The sequence below is a fragment of the Odocoileus virginianus genome, chromosome 30 (genome assembly GCF_023699985.2).
Source record: "Odocoileus virginianus isolate 20LAN1187 ecotype Illinois chromosome 30, Ovbor_1.2, whole genome shotgun sequence".
Lineage (NCBI taxonomy): Eukaryota > Metazoa > Chordata > Mammalia > Artiodactyla > Cervidae > Odocoileus > Odocoileus virginianus.
In genome coordinates, this window is record NC_069703.1 from 34,482,114 (window position 1) to 34,497,203 (window position 15,090).

The 15,090-nt window shown below is 48.4% G+C and overlaps 1 protein-coding gene across 12 annotated transcripts in view; it reads right to left on the bottom strand.

The window, feature by feature from the left end:
• The window catches only part of LUZP1 (leucine zipper protein 1), a 97,975-nt gene extending 87,977 nt beyond the window's left edge, over nt 1-9,998 (bottom strand). For 3 of the 12 annotated variants that reach the window (XM_070458897.1, XM_070458895.1, XM_070458894.1), the window contains exon 1: nt 9,408-9,998. The gene's annotated coding sequence lies outside the window, so the exon portion shown is untranslated. Of the gene's footprint in view, nt 1-2,009; nt 2,875-3,635; nt 3,745-9,407 lie in introns of those variants that run through there. The other 9 variants (XM_070458899.1, XM_020874552.2, XM_020874551.2 and 6 more) reach the window with 5 other exon arrangements.
• Between the last annotated feature and the right edge of the window lie 5,092 nt (nt 9,999-15,090).

Below are 15,090 nucleotides of genomic sequence, written 5' to 3' on the forward strand. Positions count from 1 at the left end.
CATTTTCTAAGACAGAGACTTATGCTAAAGCAGATTGGGACAGGTGCAGTGATGAGAAATTAAGAGAAGGAAAAGACAATATATGTTTCCCCAGCAAGATGGAATTCCTACCTAATGTATTCCCTTTGTGGAATACCAGCTAAAACAAGTTAGAGATTAACACTAAGAATATTCTATCACAGGTAGAAGGGCAAGGCCTTTAATCATTTTATGACATCCCCACCCTTCAGAATTATTTGAACAACCATAATGTGTAAAGTACTCAAGTATAGCCAAAGATGTTAAGTTTTATATTTCAAGAGCTACCATTTCAAAAAAGATACAAAAATCAAAGTTCAAGTTTTTAACAAATTTTCAGGTAATTTTTATTTTCCCCACAGTGTACCCCCGTCCTAAAAAGTAATGAAAACCTGGTTGCTCATGAATTTACCTTTCTGCTGATCTGACAAGTGTCCCCATCTCCACCTCTCACCCTTCTCATGCACCTCATCATTAAACACCTATAGTTCCCGCTGTTTCCTACAAAGCTGGCACACTGACTCACTAGTATTCACTCTGAGCTCACCAGTATTGATTCTAAACATAGAAACTTCACCGCATTCCCAACTGATCACTTTGCTAACCAACAGCTAAGAGATAACACATTGTTTGAACAAACAAAGGTGGTCGTGGTGATTACACAACTGTATGTGTTTATCAAAGCTCATTAAACTGTATATTTCAAACTGGTGAATCTTATTGTATGTAAATTACACCTCAATAAAGCTGATTTTTTTTTTACAAGAGAATGCATGCATTCATTCATTCAGCAAATATTTACTGAGCATCTATTGTGCATCAAAGTTTATATCACATCTTTCAGCTTGACTATCTGGGTCCTATCTGTATGTAATGTGTATGCTCTACTCATAAACTAATACTGTCCTCAAAAGCCATGTTCCATGAAAAATGGCTCCATTTTTTATTATGAATGTCACCTTAATGATGGCCTCTACAGGACCATTAGCTATCCCATCATCTTCCATCACATCAATGAAATCTATGTTCTTTATTTTAATACAAACGCTTCCATCACAAGAAAAAAATTAAGCACCTACTGCATATATCACCACCACACCCTAACCCTAACCCTAAACCCTGTTTATCAAGCAAAAAAAAAAAAAAAAGAAATATCTCAAAACTTACTGACAACATTGCCAGAAGACAGTATTATCAGGAAATAGGCTTAATTGACTCATTCTAGGATCCATGGTGACACCATAGCTGACTCAAAGGCCTAGAAACTAGGCCTCCTGGCTCCCAACTCAATACGCACAGTGGACCTTAGAAACAAACTTGGGTTCGAATTCCAGCTCCACTTCTTACTAGTTATATGCATACACTTAGCAAAGTCAGCTTCAGTTTGCTCATCTGTGAAACAGGGATGCCAACTACCATCTCATAGCATTGTTGTGAAGACCAATACCACCCAGTACAATTACTGGGCACGACATGATTAGTTCCCTTTCTTGGTCTTCAATTATTCAAGAGTAAGAAAATATCTATTAATCAAAGTTAATTCACAATTCCTATTTTCTGCCTTGTTCATCCTCCACATCAACTTCCTTCCCATCCCAGTTCTTCAAACTTCAGTTACTATGTTTAGAAGTGACTTAATTTTAGAAACCTGGAAAATTCTTCTGAGTAAATTGAGCAAAACCTTCATCTGCCCCAAGGGGAATTCTGAGCAAAATAACTATTTCTAACAAGAAAAGAATTTTTTCTATGGAGATTATTCATTTTAACCACATGAATGCCACCACGGCTGCACACGAAGCAACAGAAAACCATCTGGAACACACTGTTCAGATCCTCAGCAGGGAAACAGCCCCTAAAACCCAAATACCTCCCTCCCGAGTCTTAGGTAGTAAAACCTCAACAGGCGATCTGAATTCCCCCGGCTCTGACACCAGTCCAACTCCTTAGGCCAGAAGTGCAGCAGTCTGTAAAATGCCCTGAACAAACCCCACCTCTCGAAATATCCCCAAAAGGCAGGGAGGTCCAGAGAGTATTTTCTCCTTCATTGACAGATAAAGCACTAGAGGCACAGTTCCTTTCATTCAAGGTCATTCAAGTCAGTGGTGGTGCGACGGGGAATCTGCAGTCTCTCTGGCTTTCTGGAGATCACACTGCAGGGATTTTTTTTTTTTCCTTTTTTTTTTTTTTTTTTGGTGGAAGCGGGTGGGGGGACTGCCTATTCTCTTCCCCTCTCCCACCCTTCAAGTGTGAGCACTGGTCTCGGCATTTCCGAAACAAGCCACAACAAGCTCTGCAGCGTAAGGAAAGGGGCTGACGCGATGAAGAAACAGATGCTCCAAAGCAAGATGGTCTTTCTCGGCTCGCAGAGCCTCCTCCAAGGTTATTAACAGAAACCGCAGGCACCCCAGGGAGCTCTCTACTCCCGGCTCCTAACACCCCCAGCCCGGCCGCCCCGGGGACGTCGGGCTTCCTGCAGCAGCCTTCGCCGCCCGAGGCCACCGGCCCCAGAAACCGCACTTCATTCCTGCGCTCCGGGAAGCCATGGCTCCTTCCCCGCCCCGCGCGGGGCTGGGGGGGCAGTGCGCGGAGAGGCGGGCCGCGCGCACTGCGGAAAGTTCACCGCGGCTGCCGGCCGGCCGGCGGGCGGGCGGGCTAGGGGCGGCCCCGGCCACGCTCGCCCGCGTACCCCAGCAGATTCCACCATTAATTAGTCCTGAGGACTGTCTACTGGCAACTTAAACAAAGCGAATGCCTCGAATTCCTTCCCGGCCCAGCGGTCTGGCCGCGAGAGCAGCATCGGGCCCGGGCGCGCGGGGCCGGCGCGCGGGCCGACAGACGGTTGCGGCGGAGCCCTTCCCTCGCGCGGTCCGCGCCCGCGCCCCCGCCCCCGCCGCCGGGCCCCGCAGCCCTGCCCGCAAGCCGGCCCGCGCGCTCCCAAATCTCTCCTCCTCCTTCTCCTCCTTTCCTCCTCCTCCTCCTCGGGAGCTCCCGGGCTCTTCCTGTAAGATCACTTCCTTCCTCCCCGGGTGCCCGCGGGCCCCGCGCAGCCCCCCTCCCCGGCGGTCCCGACTCCCCCCCAACACCCCGCCCGGCCGAGCCGCTCCCCGCCCCCCACCGGGCCCCCGCGCCCCGCGCGTCTCCCCACCACCACCACCCCCAACTCCCAAACTCGACCCCAAAACTCCTCCTCTGCCCCCTCAAACACGTTCCCCTCAGTTCTTGGCCCCAAACATTTTTTTTTCTACCTCAGATTCTCGCTCTCCCACCAAGAAGTCTCTCAGAACCTTCCCTGCACCCCCCACCACCCACCCTCCAAAGGAAAAAAAAGAAAAAAAAAACTCTCAACTCCAAAAGAATTCTCAAGGTCTCGCTCCAGAGATGTCCCCTTCGGAGCTTTTTCTCTGAAATGCCGCTCAAACTCTACCCCCCACTTCAACTCCACACACCTCAGCCCGCCCGCCCTCGCCGGGGTGCGCCCGCCGGTTCTGCTGGGTCACCCCTGGGTGCCCCGACCCCCTTGGGCGGAGCAGGCCGCCCCCTCCGAGAGCTCTCCTCTCTCTGCCCGGCCGCCCGGCCTCCCGCGCCGCCCTCCCGCCACTTCCCCGCGGACTCCTCACCTCAGCGGCTCCGGCCCGCGCTCCCGCCCGCCAAGGGCTCCGGCGCTGAGCTCTCCACAGCCGGCGCCTCCTCCGGCTCCCGGGACTGACAATGAGGGGCGGGACTATCTGGTGACGTCAAGGTCCTAGAAGGCGTGGTTTCGTTTATGGGCGGGGCTGATAGACGGCCCCGCCCCCTTCATCTTGCCTTTTCCCGTCTCCAGGACTTGTACTATTCCAAGTTTTTACCGCCGGTCTAGCTAGAGTGCCCAGCGCCTGTGTTAGGCGCGGTGGCAAATCGAAATGGAAGACAAGACCTGTTTTCAAGAGGGGCATTCTCAGGGGATTGTGGGATTAAATGAGATAATCCATATAAAGGTATTTAGCCCAGGGCCTGGTATGGAGTAATCTCTCAACAAACACTATTTCTATTACTCAGCAAAATGTAGAAAAGGAACTCAGCTTGAACTCAGAAGGCATGGTGGGTTCCAGTCCCCACCTCCGCTATTAATTCCTTGTGTGATCCTAGGGAAGTCCTTTGCTATCTACATTCCCTCCTGTTGCCTTTAAAATGGGAGGGGGCCATGACCAGATGGTCTCAAAGGGCCCTCCAATAATACTGTGACATTTTCCTGTGGAACTATACTATGTGCAAAGCACCTTGGGGGCCCAGAGAAGTGGGGAGGGGGCCTTTGAAGGGAGTCCAAGACCCAGCCCCAGCATGGTACAGGACACAGCTCTAGACGCTCTCCTGGCTGGTGCCCTCCCACGTACTGGCATAGAGTTGCATTCACAAGCCGGGACACAGATGCATGGAGGCCCACTTCCTCTTGATTGCAGCAGCATAGCTGGTCTCTTGAGACATCACTTGTGTAAGCTCCTTATTGCCTATGGAATAAAGGCCAAATGTCTGGCCTGGTCTGATCTCTTCCTACCTTTACACACACACACACACACACACACACACACACACACACACGCAGAGTTTATCCAAACTTCCCCTAGCACACCCACTGCTTTCCCACATCTGCCCATTGCTCATGCTCTGCCCTTACTGTCTCATCTCAGTTTACAACTCCTCCTAGTTTTCCCCAGCCAGAAGCTGACTCTCCCTTCCCTGAATACCCATGGCATTGTGTTAACTCTCATGTGGGCACAAACATTTTAACTTGTGTCAAACTGACCTCCCCTTTGTTTCTTAGCACTTCCTCACTTCCTTGAGGTCAGAACCCACACATAAGTTTGTGGAGCTCAGGTTCTGATGCCAGAAAACCTTGTGATGATATATCCATGTTCTGGCCCATACTAGCTCTCTTTGAAACTCATTCTCCTCACCTGTCAAATGGGCATATTAAGACAGTCATTGTGGTGTTTGTTTTAAAATCAGAGAAGACACTGTGTGGAAAGCACCAACCACGGTGCTCCACAAATAATGTAGCTGCCATTCTTATTTATTATTGTTATTATTATTATTATCAGCAATACTGTTTCTAGTTCCTAACACCAGATAGCATCCCTAGTGATGATACACCCAATCATTTCATAGTGGGAGACTCTAAGGGGCTGAGAGAGAAAGAGACTCTCTGAGAGGGACCCTGCACAGCATGGCCATTGGGATAGGAACTCCAGTTTCTAGACCCCAGCTGGATTCTGCAAAGTCACAGCTGATACGCTGGAGTGTCTCTGTCACTCAGCACCCGTCCAGGTTGGGGACACCTTCGAGTTCTCATCTTGGGCAGCAGAGCTGACCCGGTTCTCCCTCGTGCCCCTCTCCTCTCGTTTTCCTTACAGAGGGATGGATCTGTCTTAAACTGCCCTTGACACCCCCACAGTCTTCTAGCAGAGCTGTAGCAAGGCACTGGGCGTTTCCAGAGTGCTGGCCTGTGGGAAAAGGGAAAAGGCTTTGGGGTTCTGATTAATTTCCTGCGAGGCTGACAGGCAAATGGCTGTTCTGAATTGCCTGGGCTGGTCCTCAAGGGCTCCTAACAAATTGCAGCTTATTTTTAGAATAAGAGATTAAAAAATGCCACTTCCCATGAAAGGAAGGCACAGCCACGGGATTGCTGCCGGCAAAGAATGGGCCTTGACTGAGTCCCTCCTATGTGCTGAGTCCAAGCACTGCAGACACTTGGAAGTGAGAACCCAGGACATACGGGGGAGGTTCTGAAAATAGAACTTTCTCTCCAGGACCCATGACCCCATCAGCCACTTATTCATTCATTTAAGCAAAAGCCTTGGCACAGGACAGGTAGGATTCAAATCTCAATTCCACCACTTACCAGTTGTGTGACCTTGGGCTTTCAAGGGTCTGCACCTCAGTTTCTGGTCTGAAAAATGTGAGTAATAACAGTACCTATTTCATAGAGTGGCACAGGGTCTGTGAGGATCAAATGGCATAACGTGTGAAAGAGCTGTGTCCAGAGCCTGGCATCTAGTTCATGTCAGGATATGGTGGTGCTGTTACTATTCCAGCAGGACCTCCCGGTAAGGCCTCTCATGTGCTGGCAAGTGGACTGGAAGTAACAGTCCTGACCATGAGAAGCTCATTTGGTAAAAGGAATGGAGGAGATTTTCATGAATAACCAAGAGAAGGTGTCTACCGGATATTGTTAAACAAACAAACAAAAATTGCAGAATTATCAGATGTAGTAGCATCTCATAATTATAATTATATACTTAGTATATGCACTAAAAACGGAGGCTACTGGGGATGTCTTTGGTGGTCCAAAGAATCTGCCCTTCAACGCAGGTGACGCAGGTTCAATCCCTGGTCGAGAACTAAAATCTCGCATGTTGAGTAGCAATGAAGCCCACGTACCACAACTACTGAAGCCTGTGGACCACAGCTAGAGAATCTCTGTGTGGCAAAGAAGATCCGTAGTACCACAGCTGGGACCTGACACAGCCAAAGAAGAAAGAAAGAAAATTTTTAATGGAAAATATAGAAAACTAAATAAGAAATCTTCACCTTTTCTCCTTCCGTTTTGCTTTGCTTTCTTTGTGTCTGTGCCTGTGTGTATATATAGCAGGAATTTTCAAAAAGAGACTCCACTGAATGCTAAGAGAGAGGGAAAAGGATGAAGACATAGCTACAAGGTGTATCCAGCAATGGACATCCGGGCCAACTCTTCACAAGCTGTAGAAAATTCTACAGGTTCCATCTCATTCTTCTTGGCATTCTAAGGAAAGCCCCTGCCCAGACAATTCTCACCTTCTCCATCTCCCCAGCCCTTAGCTGCAGTTGAACTTTTTAATGCTATAGTCAGAGGCAGGACTCTGAACAGAACCCCCAGGAACCATGGCAAGGCCAGGAGGAGAGACCTTTACGCAGGAAGAATTTTTTTTTTTGCTCCCTGTCCTATGCCCAATTCCCACCTCCCAAGGAAAAACAATCTGTCAGCATCTTATACCCAGAGTTCCTAAACCTGACTGCACTCTAATTTCTCTCATTATATCTTTCTGTAACTTAAGTTTTTTTACAAGGACGATGTATTACTTGGTCATCAGAAGAGCAGCAGTAAGGAGGCAGGTAAAAAGAAAGCTAACCAAGCCCAAGGTGGTTCCCTTTTGTTGATTTGCAATCAATAAATTAGAACAATGTGGTTGTGGCCAGTGCTTAAGTCTCACAGGATCATAGAAAGTGAGAGCTGGAAGGGATAAAATCACCCTCAGTTTCTCCTACCACCCCGCAAATGGCATGCTTTTAAGTCTCCTCACATTTCAGACCATGCATCAACACATGCATTTCATTCTCCATTCAACAAACACCTATGGATCCTCTGCTATAAACCAAGCACCATACAGGTTATGAAGGTCATTATTCCCACCTTGCAGATTAGAAAAACAAGGCTCAAGGAAGTAAAGTAACTTGTCCAAAGTCTCACATCTAGAGGAATCTAAAGGAAGACCTTCACAACATTAAAACCCAATTCCTAAAGTATGAGGACTGAATTCCAAAGTGAGTGAGCTGCGCACTCAGGTCACTATGATTGCCTGGGTGGCTTCGGGCAAGTCACTGAACTCTTCCAGGAGCAGTTTGCCCATCTCTCGGAGTAAGGGCATACCTGGATATTTTACGTAAGTTGAGTGCTTTGTAAGTTATATCACAAAAAGAAGTTGTTACATCAGCTCTTCTGGGAATGATTCCTCTTGGCACATTCCTGTTAGTGTGTATCCCCATGAATGTTTTACTCCCCATTAACACATTTAGGACAGTCTTCCTCACAGAAACGCATATTATTCCCCCCACTAGCCAGGGACCTTCTCAAGGAGGGGAACAATGCTTATTCATTTCTGATCCCTTTCTACCTCCAGTACAGGGTCTGGTGTTTCCTCCTTTCCTTCATTCTTTTCTTTATTTCATAACAAGTGGTTGAGAGCCTAACATGTGTAAAATAGCAAAGGTCTCTGCCTTCTTGGACCTTAAGACTGATGAAGGGACTTCCCTGGTGGTGCAGTGGTTAAGAATCCACCTTGCAATGCAGGGGCTGCAGGTTCAATCCCTGGTCCAGGAATGAAAATCCCACATGTTACAGAGCAACTAAGCCCATGCCACAACTACAGAAGCCTATGTGCCACAACTAGAGAATTCACAAGCCACAATGAAAGATCCTGCATGATCCAACAAAGATCTCCCATATGGCAACTAAGACCCAATGCAGCCAAATAAGTAAATAATTTTTTTTTTAAAAAGTAGTGCTCAAAAAAAAAAGTTTCAAAAACCAAAACATACAAAAAAGACTGGTGGGTGGAGGGACAAGAAAATATTAAGCACAATTAATTATTTCATAACAACTGGATTAAATCCCACAAAGTATCAGGCCAGGTGCAATAAGAGCTTGGGGAATGTGCAGTGGGGACCTAATTGAATTCCGGACACAGGGAAGGCTTCCTAGAGGAGGTGGCCTTGAGGCTCAGAGAGGTTAAGAAATCTGCTCAAGGTCACATAGCTGGTAAGTGGTAAAGCTGGGATTTTAACCCAGAAGCCCCGACTCCCAAACACATATTCCTCTACTAGACAACACCACTGCCTTTTATCTCCTCTCTCCGTTTTTTTCCTAACTCTTAACAGGGAGAGGGAGCAAAGCCTGTCTAACAAAACTGTCTAACTCCAAAGCAATATTTTCCCCAGATTGAGGGGTCAGAGCCCTCTTTGAGAATCTGGTGAAATCCATGAAACCTCTCCTAGGAACTACATGGACACAGACCCACAGAATCTTGCCTGCAATTTCAGGGGGTTCATAGACATCGTGAGGCCCAGGTTTAGAACTCACACCATGGGAACCTTACAGTGAGATTCTCAGAACCTCAGACAAGACACCAGGGCCTCATGGGGACCTCAGATTCAGGGACAGACCCCAGAACTCCATAAAAAGATTCTCAAGATCCAGGAGAAAGATCCTGGGACCATGTAGAGACCCCAAGTCCCTCCCCCACAGAGACATTCTTAAGATGCTATAAAAACTATAGAGGAGGCTCAGGCCCTCAAAAAGCCGGCATCAACCCCTGCGCCTTGGAAAGCTAAGACCGTTTCGGAGTCACTGACACTTTGAGGGGGAAAAAAATGCAACCTACAACAGGCTTTGCACAAAATCCAGGCGTTCACAGACCTCTAGGAGGTCATCAATTACCCCCAGAATCAGGCCTGTTCTCGGGCCTCCATAAGAACCTGGACCCTCCCGAGCCCCTCACGAACCGGGACAAGGTCCATAGATTCAAGACACAAACTTTAGAGCAGCCTATGGGTCGAATTCCGGCCCTACAGTTTACTAGCCATGACCTTGGACCACTCACCTACAAACCCTCGGGCCTTAGCGTCTCACCTCCGCAAAGAAAGGCTCGGCCACCTCTCCCTTCCCAGTCCGGCCCCCCGCGGCGTGGGCTGCGTGCCGGGTCGGCGCTGGCGCCCGCGGGACCCTGGCCGCTTGGCTCGGGCGCCGGGACCGGGGCTGCGGCGCTTCGCTGTGGTCCTGATGGACCGACTGCAGCGAGAGCGCGGGCGGCGGGGGAGGCGGCGTGCCTGCCGCAGTGACAGCTCCGCGCCGCCGCGGGCCTGGGAAGCCGGCGAGGCCGTTCCCACCCGCCGAGCAGGGCGTTCCCGCCGGCCGGCTTCCTGCAGTCCGGGGCAGCCGAGGGGGGGAGGCGCGGAGGGGCCGCGGGGCCCGGCAGGCCTGGTTCCTGGCTTTCTCTCCGCGTTTCCTGAGCCGGACCGGCCGGGGGATGGGACCCAGCACAAACCTCCTTCCCGGGAGCGCAGCCAGGAAATCGCGTCCTGGTTCGCTCAGGTTCCTGCTGTGTCCCAGGACGATGCCGGTCGTGGTCCATAATCTTCTCGTCCTGACATAATGAGTACAATGCAAGAAGAAACGGCAGAGCCCAGACCCCACAGCCCAGCGAGATTCCAATCCCGTGATGGAAGTTAGTTAATTTCATTATACGGATGAGAAACCGAAGGCTGAAAAAGTGAAGTGACATCATAAAAATATTGCTACTGATAAAAAAAAAGTGCTCACTACCTACCATGTGCTGTGCTACAAATGCGCTAAGGTAACTGTCTCTGAGCCCCCAGAATCTATGAAGATAACTGTTGTCCCTAAGTTATAAATGAGGAAACTGAGAACCAGAGACATCAAGTGGTTTCTGCAACGTCACACAGCTAGGAGTTAAATGCCAGTCTCCTGTTTCTGGAGCTCAGGCCATCCCACTGTCCTGCTTTCCAGATGCCCTATTTCAACTCATCACAGTGAGTAACCTAAGAGTTAGAACCCTGTTGCCTTTGTTTCTGGGTCCCCCAAATGCCACTTGGAACTTGACACAAGATAAGTGCTCGGAGGGGACCCTGGAGCCTAGCGCGTTGCGCACATGCTCCATCATGTTGGACTCTGCAACCCCACGGGCTGTAGTCCGCCAGGTCCTTCTGTCCCTGGGATTTTTCCAGGCAAGGATACTTGAATGGGTTGCCATCTTCCCTACCCAGGGATCAAACCTGCATCTCTTGCATATCCTGCATTGGCAGGTGGATTCTTTACCTCTGCACCACCAGGGAACCTAGCAGAGAAGCTCAAAGTTAGCAAGACTAGTAGGAGGCATCTTATCTGACTCCTTCTAGAGCCTTCATCACAGGGAAAATTCAACCTCTGCTTCAATACTTCCTACCATGACAAACTCTCTCTCTTTCCCACCATAATCCTTTCCTCTGTTGAACAAATATGTTTGGTCTAAAATGTAAATACTTCATTTGGCTCATGGTTCCTCGTAAACAGAGGAAGACCATTTCCCTTCTCACGACCAGAGTATATACCGCATGGTATTCTTAGCCATTTTATAAAGGTTTAATAATTTTAAGTCTTTGTGAACTGAAACAACACCAGCTCTTCACCAAAGACATTCCTCTTCCATTGTGTTGAATTGTTTCAGAGAAAAGCAGCCCAGATTACATTTTCCAGCACCCCTTGCAACTAAGTATGTGACAATGGGCTATGGGAAGAGACGATGTGTGCCACGTCCAGGCCAAATCCAAGTTAAAAACTATGTATGTTTTCTCAAAGCTCTGTCTTTTCTCTCTGTCTGCCAACTGTATGGGCTTCCCGGGTGGCACTACTGGTAAAGAAACTGCCTGCCAATGCAGGAGACACAGGTTCGATCCCTGAGTCAGGAAGATCCCCTGGAGGAGGGTGTGGCAACCCACTCCAGTATTCTTGCCTGGAGAATCCCATGGACAGAGGAGCCTGGTGGGCTACAGTCCATAGGGTCTCAAAGAGTTGGACACGACTGAAGTGACTTAGCACACGCACACGTCAACTGTATGCCAACACAGGTGAACTTGGGAAACCACGTGTTAAACACAGGAGAACCTTGGTCAGCCTGGGTTTCACTCAAGTCACTTGACTGAATGGTGCCACATTGAACCAACTTCTACTTAGTGTTCAGACATTGATCTCTCAGGATTTCTCTATTTCAGCAGTTAGCATCACTTTAACAAACACTGGGACCAACTTGGGTTCATTGTTATGACCTCCACTTCACAAAGCAAGGTGTTGGTCATAGAAAAGCTGCTTAAAGATGTCCATTTGGTACTGACTGTGTCCAGCTGGTTCAGCTGGGCAAGAAATAGTCTCTGTTAATCTCACTGATTCATTCACTTCATCCTTTCTATTCCCAAAAGGGTTTTGAGGTGGTTTCCATTGTAGCCACAAGCCTATTTGATGGTTAATTAAAGAGCAAGAATCAAGGAGTAATGAAAGCCTGGGCCAAAGGCCAGTGGAGAAGAAGGAAAGAAAAATGAAAAATTGACTAATTATAGCAGAAATGCTAGGTCAAGTTTTCTAAGGATAACAACTGTGACAGAGCAAAAAAGCCCATAGCTCTGAGTTTCCTGGCAGTCAAAGCAAAGAGGGAAAGAGGATGTTACAAATTATATAGGAAGCAGTAAATGTTTGATTAGCCACACAAACCCCAGAACCAGATTGTGTTGCTTTGAAGCCCAGTTCTACCACTTACTTAGGCAGTTACTTAAATTCTCTGTGCTTCTTTTTTTTTTTTTAATCTAAAAAATGGGGATGATGTGCTCTTATGATCATTAAAAGGATTAAATAAGCCAAGGCATATTCAGATCTTATAACAGGCCTATCACATGGGGTGAATTCTATATAAGAATTAGCTATTGCCACAGTATGATTGGAAGAATCAGGTTGGTGATTTGCAAAAGACGATTTTTTTCCCTTTACTAAACTCTCAGAGGAATGTATTCTATAAGGGACCCCAACGAATACAATGGACTATGCCTTAATCGGATTTATAACAACTGCCGGACCCTGTATCACACAGTCATTTGTCTTATTGGGTTTTGGTCCAGACAAGCCTTAGCATTCTATTCAGTAGGTAATTTGGGGGGCAGATTGTTGGGGTGCCTTAGGTGCCTTACTGATGACCCGCCCTCAAGGCAGGTAAGTGTTGTGGCGACAAGCAAAGGGGCTGATGTCAGACAGACTCAGGTTCGTTTGTCAACCTTTTCAAGCCTCAGTTCTTCATACATAGAGGGGGGACAATAAGAAATAGTATTTACCCAAGAGAGTTGCTACAAAGACTATGGGAAAGGATGGATACAAAACCATTGTCACAATGACTGGAACTATGGGAAGACTGTGCTACACTGACACTCACAAAATAGGGAAGAAACTGCCGAATTGAAAGTAGGGAATCTCACCTGAGACCCCTGGAGTAAGGAGGATCTTTTTTTTAAAGGTTTATTTATTTATTGGCTATGGGAGATCTTCGTTGCTGCACTCAGACTGCGGGCAGTAAGGGCTACTTTTTGTTGCTATCTTTGCAATGGCTTTTCTTGTAGCGGAGCACAGGCTCTAGGCACACAGGCTTCAGTAGCTGCAGCGTGTGGGTCAGGAGTTTTGGCTCTCGGGCTCCACAGCACTGGCTCAGTAGTTGCGACACATGGCTAGTTGCTCCGCAGCATGTGGGATCTTCCCGGACCAGGGGTGAAACAGGTGTCCCTTGCATTTCAAGGCGCTTCTTAAACATTGGACCACGAGGGAAGCCTGAGAATCATTTTTAATGCTTCCAAAAGGGGAACAGGTAAGACTCTGAGTTTTCACTATAGGGGGCTCAGGTTCCATCCCTGGCCAGGGAACTAAGATCCCACATGCCATGCAACGAAAATAAATAAATATAAAATTTTAAAAAATTGAAACAGAATTGGTCCATTTGCCCCGGGATGTGTTCCTGGCGCTGACCAAAGCATTACTCTCTTGCTTCTGGCTGGAATTCCCTTGGCCTGATTCAGTATGTTGTGCAGCACAAGCTGGTCTGTTTTTGGAGCCCCCTCCGCCCAGTGAGATACTGCACAGCCAGAATGACCACTGTGTGCTCAGTCGCTCAGTCGTGTCCGACTCTTTGTGACCCCACGGACTGTAGCCCGCCAGGCTCCTCTGTCCATGGGGATTCTCCAGGCAAGAATACTGGAGTGAGTTGCCATGCCCTCCTCCAGGGGATCTTCCCAACCCAGGGATCGAACTCACGTCTCCTGCATTGCAGGTGGATTCTTTACCACTGGGCCACCTGGAAAGCCCAGAATAACTACTATGCTACAGCAAAAGACTGTCTTTGAGGGGAAATGAGAACTAAAATCTCCCCCTTGGGTTTCCACGTGTTGGGTGCTTCACATATTATCTTGCCTAACCGCCACCACAACTTCAAAGGGCAAGCCTTTGTGTCTGCAATCACATGTTACGGATGAGTAAACCGAAGGACTTCCCTGGTAGCTCAGATGGCAAAGCGTCTGCCTACAAAGCGGGAGACCCGGGTTTGATCCTTGGGCTGGGAAGATCTCCTGGAGAAGGAAATGGTAACCCACTCCAGTATTCTTGCCTGGAAATTCCCATGGACGGAGGAGCCTACAGTCCATGGAGTTGCAAAGAGTCAGACACGACTGAGTGACTTCACACACTTTTCACTTTCTTTTCAAACTGAAGATCAGAGAAGCAAAGTGATCTGTCTAGGGTCACACAGCTAAGAAGTGGCAAGGCTGGGACATGAGAGAGATGTGTCTGACACTAGCATGCATTTCTAACCTCTAGGCAACACGGCCTCTCCCTTCCACCCTGGGCCAGGATCTCCTCTCTCTCATGAACCTAAGCTGTTTGTTTTTCTCAAGGATCTTCTAGGAAACATATGCTGCAGGGACCAACTTATTCCTCCTGTCTGGGCAGTCCCTTCCCCTGTGAGAACCATCTCTTGGGTAAGACACACAGTGTCAGTGGAGTGACTCAAGCTGGTCGGAAGCTCTGAGTGGGTGGGAAACCAGCCACTGACTTCATCACCAAGTCCAGTCTCATCTTCTCAGCCTCCTGGTTGGTCTCTTTTTCAGTTTCCAGTCTCCACCACCTCCCTTCCTCCTTTCACATACAGCTCAGGTGATGGTTTTCAACACTTATCTAACCAAGTTATTCCTCTGCTAAATAACCTTCCATAGCTCCCTGTTGCTCCCAGGATAAAGTTTGAAGTCAGTTATTGGCTGTGACCCTCAAGGTCCAGCCTACCTCTCCAACCCACTCTTCGCTCTCAGGCATCCTTGGCCCCCATGGACCCAAATATTCATGGTTTCCAGCCCTGGGGTTCCCTGTGTGACATGATGTGAACAAGCTGCCAGCCTAAGCTGGGTATCTGTCAGTCTGTCAGTCTCACCTTCTCCCTGCCCTCTGACCGAAACATCTTTACCAGGAGGAACTGCTAACCATCGACCCGGAAAAGGGAACAATCGGGAAGACAGCACCAGCAACTCAGACTCTGTGTAGAACCCTAGAAAACGAGGACATTATCCTGCATCCATTCTCTGTGTCCGAGGCTAACTGTCAGGGAGGTGACATGATAAAGCAGTGAAAGGAAGCTAGATTTCCTTCCAAGTCTCCATGATGCCTGTGCCCAAGCTTTTAACAATTCCCTTACATGGTCTCCTTGGTGGAGG